Consider the following 6,397-nt stretch of genomic DNA (forward strand, 5'->3'; position numbering starts at 1 on the left):
GGAGAGACCGGCGAAGTACCTCCCGGCCCCATGGCTCGCGGAGGTCCGGTGGGGGGCATGCCTCAGCCCAGCTTCGACCAGGAAAACAGTGGCAGGATGCCCAACATAGATCCTCATGTTGCCCAAGATAACTCTTGGTTTCAAGGTTCCCACCCACAAGGAGAGATGATGTCACAGCGTGCAGGAAATGGTGCAGGAAACGAATCTGGACCCCATGACATGGGGCTACAGCAGAATGGCACCGGCATGATGTTTAGGCCAGGCATGGGTATGCAGAAGCCCATGAGAATACCAGGAGATGGGCATGTACCAGCCCTACATTCCCCAGGCATGCACTCACAGTTTGGAGGCAACATGGGTAACCTCTCACAGATGCAGTCTCCTGGAGCCGGAGCGGGTCATCCAAACGCACCATCAGAGCGAAGGCCGGCTGATTTTCCTGCATCGCCCATGGCAACACAGCCCAACTTTCCCTATAGGGGAACTAATCGTCAAGGATTGGCCCACAGCGCTCCACAGGGGGTGAGCACCTCACCTGGGAGCTACCCTCCTCAGTCTGAGTTCCCCGCAGGCCCAAGGTCCAATGTGAGTAAGTTAGGATCTCTGTCTCTTGGGAACTTTAGCAAACCCAACACTAAGGACAGTGTTTTTGGGCAGAGCTGCCTTGCAGCCCTTTCCACAGCTTGCCAGAACATGATCGCCAGCCTAGGGGCCCCCAACCTCAATGTAACGTTCAATAAAAAGAACCAAAATGACGGCAAACGAAAACTAAGTCAGACAGAGCAGGATATTAATAGCAGCACATCTAATGGGACAGGCAGTGCTGGTCCTGAATATTTTCAGAGCACCACTTCCCAGAACAGCCAGATTCCTGGCACCGGGAATAGCAACTCCGCTAAGCCTGCAAGTCAAAGCCAGACGGTGCAGGGGGAAGCCAATGCCCTCTCCCCAAACTACAACATGGATGCTACCCCGTGCAGTGAGGGGAAAGCAACAACAGGGAGTGGGAGAGGGAGAGGGAGGAGAAAAAGAGACAGTGGACATGTAAGCCCTGGGATTTTTTTTTCCTCTGACAATGGTAACCCTGTTGTAAGTCCAGGCCAGCAGGCCCCCTCAGCTGGCATTGGGGAGAGGGGTGGGGGCACGCCACATGAGAAACGCATCCAATCGCCCTCCTGGGGCAAAGGGGGTGAGCTAATGTTGGGGAACCAGGCCAGCCTGATGTCTTCTCTGGACAGTGGCATTCAGAGTGTCACTAACTCCAACAGTAACTCACCACGGGTGGACTTTACTGAAGATTTGAGCGCCCACTTTGTCAACAAGGATGAGGTGTCATCCAGCTCGGACACAGGAGGGGTTGCAAAGCCCAATCGCAGCCCATTGATCACTGGCTCGCCTAAAATGCAGAGAAGTGACCACGGGTTAGTAAACGGACAGAAGCCTCTCAATATCGGCATTAACAATCACACTACCTCAACACCTGATAGCTATGGACTGAACAGCAGCAGTGGGGGCACTGAGGCCAATGGGATCAGTCACCCAGGTACCCCGGGAGTGGAGCAGGTACGTACTCCATCCAGCACCTCTGGCCAGGAAGAAATTCATCCCCTGGAGATTCTGCAGGCCCAGATTCAGCTGCAGCGGCAACAGTTTAGTATCTCTGAGGACCAGCCTCTGGCCTTGAAGAGTGGGGAGAACGGAGACGGCGAGCTCGGGGGCTGTAGTCCGGACTCTGGGAAGAATTCCATGGGCACTACTGATCTGGACACTCTCATGGCAGAGCAGCATGCCACCTGGTACGTGCCCAGTGACAAGACCATGATGGATGGGTCAGAGGATGACAAGACGATGGGACCCTGGGAAAAAAACAAACCAAGCCAAAACTGTGGCAAAGAAGGTAAGACCATTTCTCTTTTCTTTTTCCTCACTGTTCAGCATCACGCACTCACACACCTGCAGCTCAGGCTGCAAGAAATGATCAGCGTTTGTACATTTGTTAAACTATGTAACAGTGTAAAATTCTTCAGAAACCTGAAAAGAATGTTAATCACCTAAAACTATTAAAATCAATCAATCAAATTTTATTTATTTAGCCCACATTTACAAAATACAGTTTGTCACATGGGGCTTCACAGGGTTGGTAACATCCTCTGTCCTTAGACCGTCAGCCAGGGTAAGGAAAAACTACCGAAAGAGAAACCCTTTCAACAGGGAGAAAAGAGAAAGGTAGAAACCTTAGGGAGAACCACAGGTGACGGATCCACTCCCTGGACGGACAGACGTGCAATAGATGTTATCAGAACATACATTGTACAAATACATAAAAACCAATGAAGAAAAAAAAGTCGCAGTAGTGGTAGTGGCAGTAGTCCTGTGCTCCTCCTGTTCACCGGTGGCAGCAGAACTGTAAAAGAGTGGGACCAGTTTCCTAAGTGTATACATGGTGGTCGGTATGAATATAGGACAGGACAGAAGAATAAAGTAAGACCGTAGAGTCTGTGTCCTCATTATAAGTGCAAGATGAAGTGAAATGAAATGAAATGCAATGCCCCCCAGCAGTCTAGGCCTATAGCAGCATCTTTTTAGACTGTTCTAATGTAGTGCCTCATCTTGGAGGAGTGTAATACTGTATTCTCACCAAGAGATTCCAGTCTAAAGGTGTGTTAAATTCCCATTTGAGAACACTTAGTTCTTAAACATGCATCTTTAGTGTCGCAGAGGAGCTATAGTCTGTGCAAAGAAACACTCTTAGTCACTGCTGCTGCAGCTGCGGAGAAAAGCAAACATTTCCTGGGCTTCTTTATCTGGCTTTTCAGGGTGAACAGCTACATTCAGAAGATTAATAGCTTTGGAGGATATGCATAGGTGCAGCTGGGGTTTCCTTCACTTCCTTACGTTTGTTTTGTTTTTCTTATTACCATGGGATAAAAATGCGAGGGCTGCCGAGTGTGCACTGGCTCTACACCAACACAACACAAATGTGAGGAATTTAATGTCATTAAGGAAGTCATTGGGTGTTAGAAATATTTATATTTTTGCTGGGGGAAATAAACCAATTCCCAATAGGTTTTCTATTTTTTTTAGGTTTTACAGAGAACAGGGAGAGATGGAAATCAATGATTTGCTGTGGCAACCCCTGAAAAAGGGACAAAGCCGAAAGAAAAAGAAGAAGACTATAGGTTTTCTATATAAATGATTATTCTAATTTATATATATAAATATGAAATTATATAAATGATATGTTTCTACAGAACAATTCTGTATGAATGTATAATCTAAAGACAGAAAGTAGATTTTCAATTTAAATTTTTAAATTATTGTAACGTTATTGTATCGTCTTATATTCAGTTGAATATGCAGTGTAAATAATTGTCACATTTTTAAATATAAATTATAAAAATAAATATAAAATATGTTATTATACAATTATGTTTTACTACTACGGTTGTCTGTAGTTTTATTTATTATGCCTAAATTAAATAAAAACACATCATTGAAGCCTTATTTATTTGGATTTTAATGTTTTTTAATGAAAAGGTAAATTTAATTAAAAACCAAAATTATAATATTGTCTATTTATTGCTGTGTGTAAACTATTGCGATAATAATTAATTTTATTCACATGATTTGTCATGCGTTTATATCTAATACATATGTAATATATATATATTCTTTTTTAAATTTGATAGTTTTTTTTAAGTTTTTTAGTGCTGCAGAAAAAAACAGTACAACAGAAACGAAACAACAGAAAAAATACAATTCTATGAAAGTATCATATGTAAATAAAAATAATTCTAAGCATTAATGTATTTTCATAGGCACATTTTTGTAATTCGCTCTTCGTTAGTCGTTGTCTTTTTTTAATGCTTCCCAAAGTTGAATGTATGTGCTCCTAAGATTAAATGGGTTATAGTGTATATACTTAAACATAATAATGCAGTTATTTTCAAATGAAAATAGTAGAACATATGTCAACTCAGTATGTGTGTTTAAGAGCATTTAAAGCGTTGGAGACTCTTGTTCAGCAGAGAAACAATGTCTGCCGGGAGAGTCTGGACTCAGGCGCTTTGTTTATACTAAATCGAGACCTGACGTGTATGTGTCTGTGTGTGAGTGTGTACGTGCGTGCACTTGTGTGTGTGGCTAATGTCACCTCTCTTTCTAATTATAAATGAGCACAGAAATAACTAACACTCGAGGAAAAAATACTGTTTCTGTCGTCGCTGTTTTTCTTTGTGAAAGTGTAAAATGACAATGAGGTCAGTGAAAAAAGTGTCCTGTTGTCATTTACAAAAGAAGAAAATGTGTGTAAAGGTTCTTTAAAAAAATGAATTAGAGCAAAAAATAAAAACTTGGATTGTGTGTGTGTGTGTGTGTGTGTGTGTGCGTGTGCGTGCGTGCGTGTGTGTGTGTGTGTGCGTGCGTGCGTGCGTGCGTGAGAGAGAGAGAGAGAGAGAGAGAAGGTGGTAAGAGGAGAGTGTGACCATATTCACATTGTGGGACTCGTCTTCACATCGTTACGTCTCTGACAGCAATGATATTTAAACTTCATGTGTTATCAGAAAAAGTGAGGTTTTTTTTTTAAAGGGGTCTTCATCTCATGTCTTAACGCTCCTCCTCCTGCTCCCTCCACTCCCTCCAGTTTTTTTTACTTTCCTCCTAGTCTTCATCACTTTTTCCACATTTTTCTTCCTTTCTCACTCTCCCTCAGTTTCCCTCCCATCGATCCTTCGTCCCGTCCCTCTTTCTGTCTCTGTCTCTGTCTTACTCTCTGTCTCTATCTCTTTCTCTCACTCTTGCGCTATTTTTTTTTCTAATCTCACGTTCCCTCTCTTGTCTTGTTCTGTTTCTCTTTCCCTCTCTCTCACCCCCTCTCTCCCCTCCTTCCCCACTCTTTAACCCCCTCTGTCTTTCTCTCATCTGTCTATAATGTTCCTCCCCATCTTCAATCTTTCTGTTTCTATGTTTTATTGGACAAGACTGGTCCTGTAGCAGTAGGAGCTTTAGGAGCAGCAGCTGCAACCACAGTTTTAACATTAGCAGCACAAACAGCAGCTTCTGTAGCAGCAGCAGCTCTGGAGGGATTGATAGCTAGTTAGCACAAATCACAGCTCCTGATAGTTTCGCATTTGTGTGCTTCAGACAGCAGAGATGAAAAAAAGAGGAAGAGGTGGGGGTTTTGTAAGGACGGAGTGTGTGTCTGTGTGTGTGCATGTGCGTGCGTGTGTGTGTGTGTGAAGGGCGGGTGTTAGGGAGTCAATCTCATGCTTAGGTTACGCTAAAGGAGGCAAGAAACACAACATAATCATTTAAAGTTAAGTCATAGTGAAAATATGACTTAAAATCATATCAGTTCAAAACATTGTTTATCACGAAACTACAGCTAATGATCATTTTTAAAGAGATATCTTCTGTCAATTAATACTTTTAATTAATTAGTTTGTCATTAAGTCTCTGAAAGGTCTATATTGGCATGGCCAATCAAATCTGATCCTCAAAAAAAGAACATCACAGAATTATTAAATCAATTTAAATTGACACAGCAGCATTTATCTATTATAAACTCACCTAATAAAATTTGTTTCAGACCAATGACTAAATTGTCCTTATGACCAGTAAAAACTACCTGCGACCGTTAATTTAAATAATTCAATAATTCAGACATTGTTATTGTTGAACACTGTTTTCAGTCTTTGGATTATTGGCTAATTTTCCTGTTAATTTAGCTTTTTTACTCTTTGTCATCCTGTTCTAATATCTCTGCGCTACTATAGATTAGAAGAGATGATGCTGCCTGCTGTCAGTCCTTACATTTGTCCCTAAAGGATCAAATCTATTTATTCATAATTATTGAAAGACACGTCATCTGTTTAAACAATGCATGTATAGTGAAAATGACAGCTTTAGTTGTTGAAGAACTTTTCTATTGTCGGTGTTCAAGCTTAGGTTCTATGCTTTTTCAAAGGCCACACTTGGTGTCAGTTCACATCCATTTCTCTTAAAACTTTTTGTGTTCTTCACCCTTCCTCCCTGCATCTTTGAATCTATGTCCGTTTTTATGGAAAGCTTAGGAAATTATTCACTTACACTTTGAGTGACTTCATTATTTCAGTGGAAAGTGTTCAGGAGTTGACGCTGTGGAACAGTTTTCACCCCTCATTTCATGTCAACCAGGGCTATTTATTTCTGGTCAAATCTGTGTCAAACCTCTGACATTGATCGTTATATCTGATGTGTTAACGATCTTGATGAGCAATTAGTTACCAAAGCCACATACGCACGTGTTATTAGTGTGTGTGTTAATATGTGTTCGTACATATACATATATATATACATACATATATAAATATATATATATATACACATATATGTATATGTATATATGTATATATATGTA

General features: G+C 41.5%; 1 pseudogene; it reads left to right on the plus strand.

Moving 5' to 3' along the window:
* Positions 1-6,397, plus strand: part of LOC103396995 (transcriptional activator MN1-like) — a 16,571-nt pseudogene that overhangs the window by 1,595 nt on the left and 8,579 nt on the right.

This window comes from Cynoglossus semilaevis, chromosome W, assembly GCF_000523025.1.
Source record: "Cynoglossus semilaevis isolate Cse_v1.0 chromosome W, Cse_v1.0, whole genome shotgun sequence".
In the NCBI taxonomy this organism is placed as follows: Eukaryota; Metazoa; Chordata; class Actinopteri; order Pleuronectiformes; family Cynoglossidae; genus Cynoglossus; species Cynoglossus semilaevis.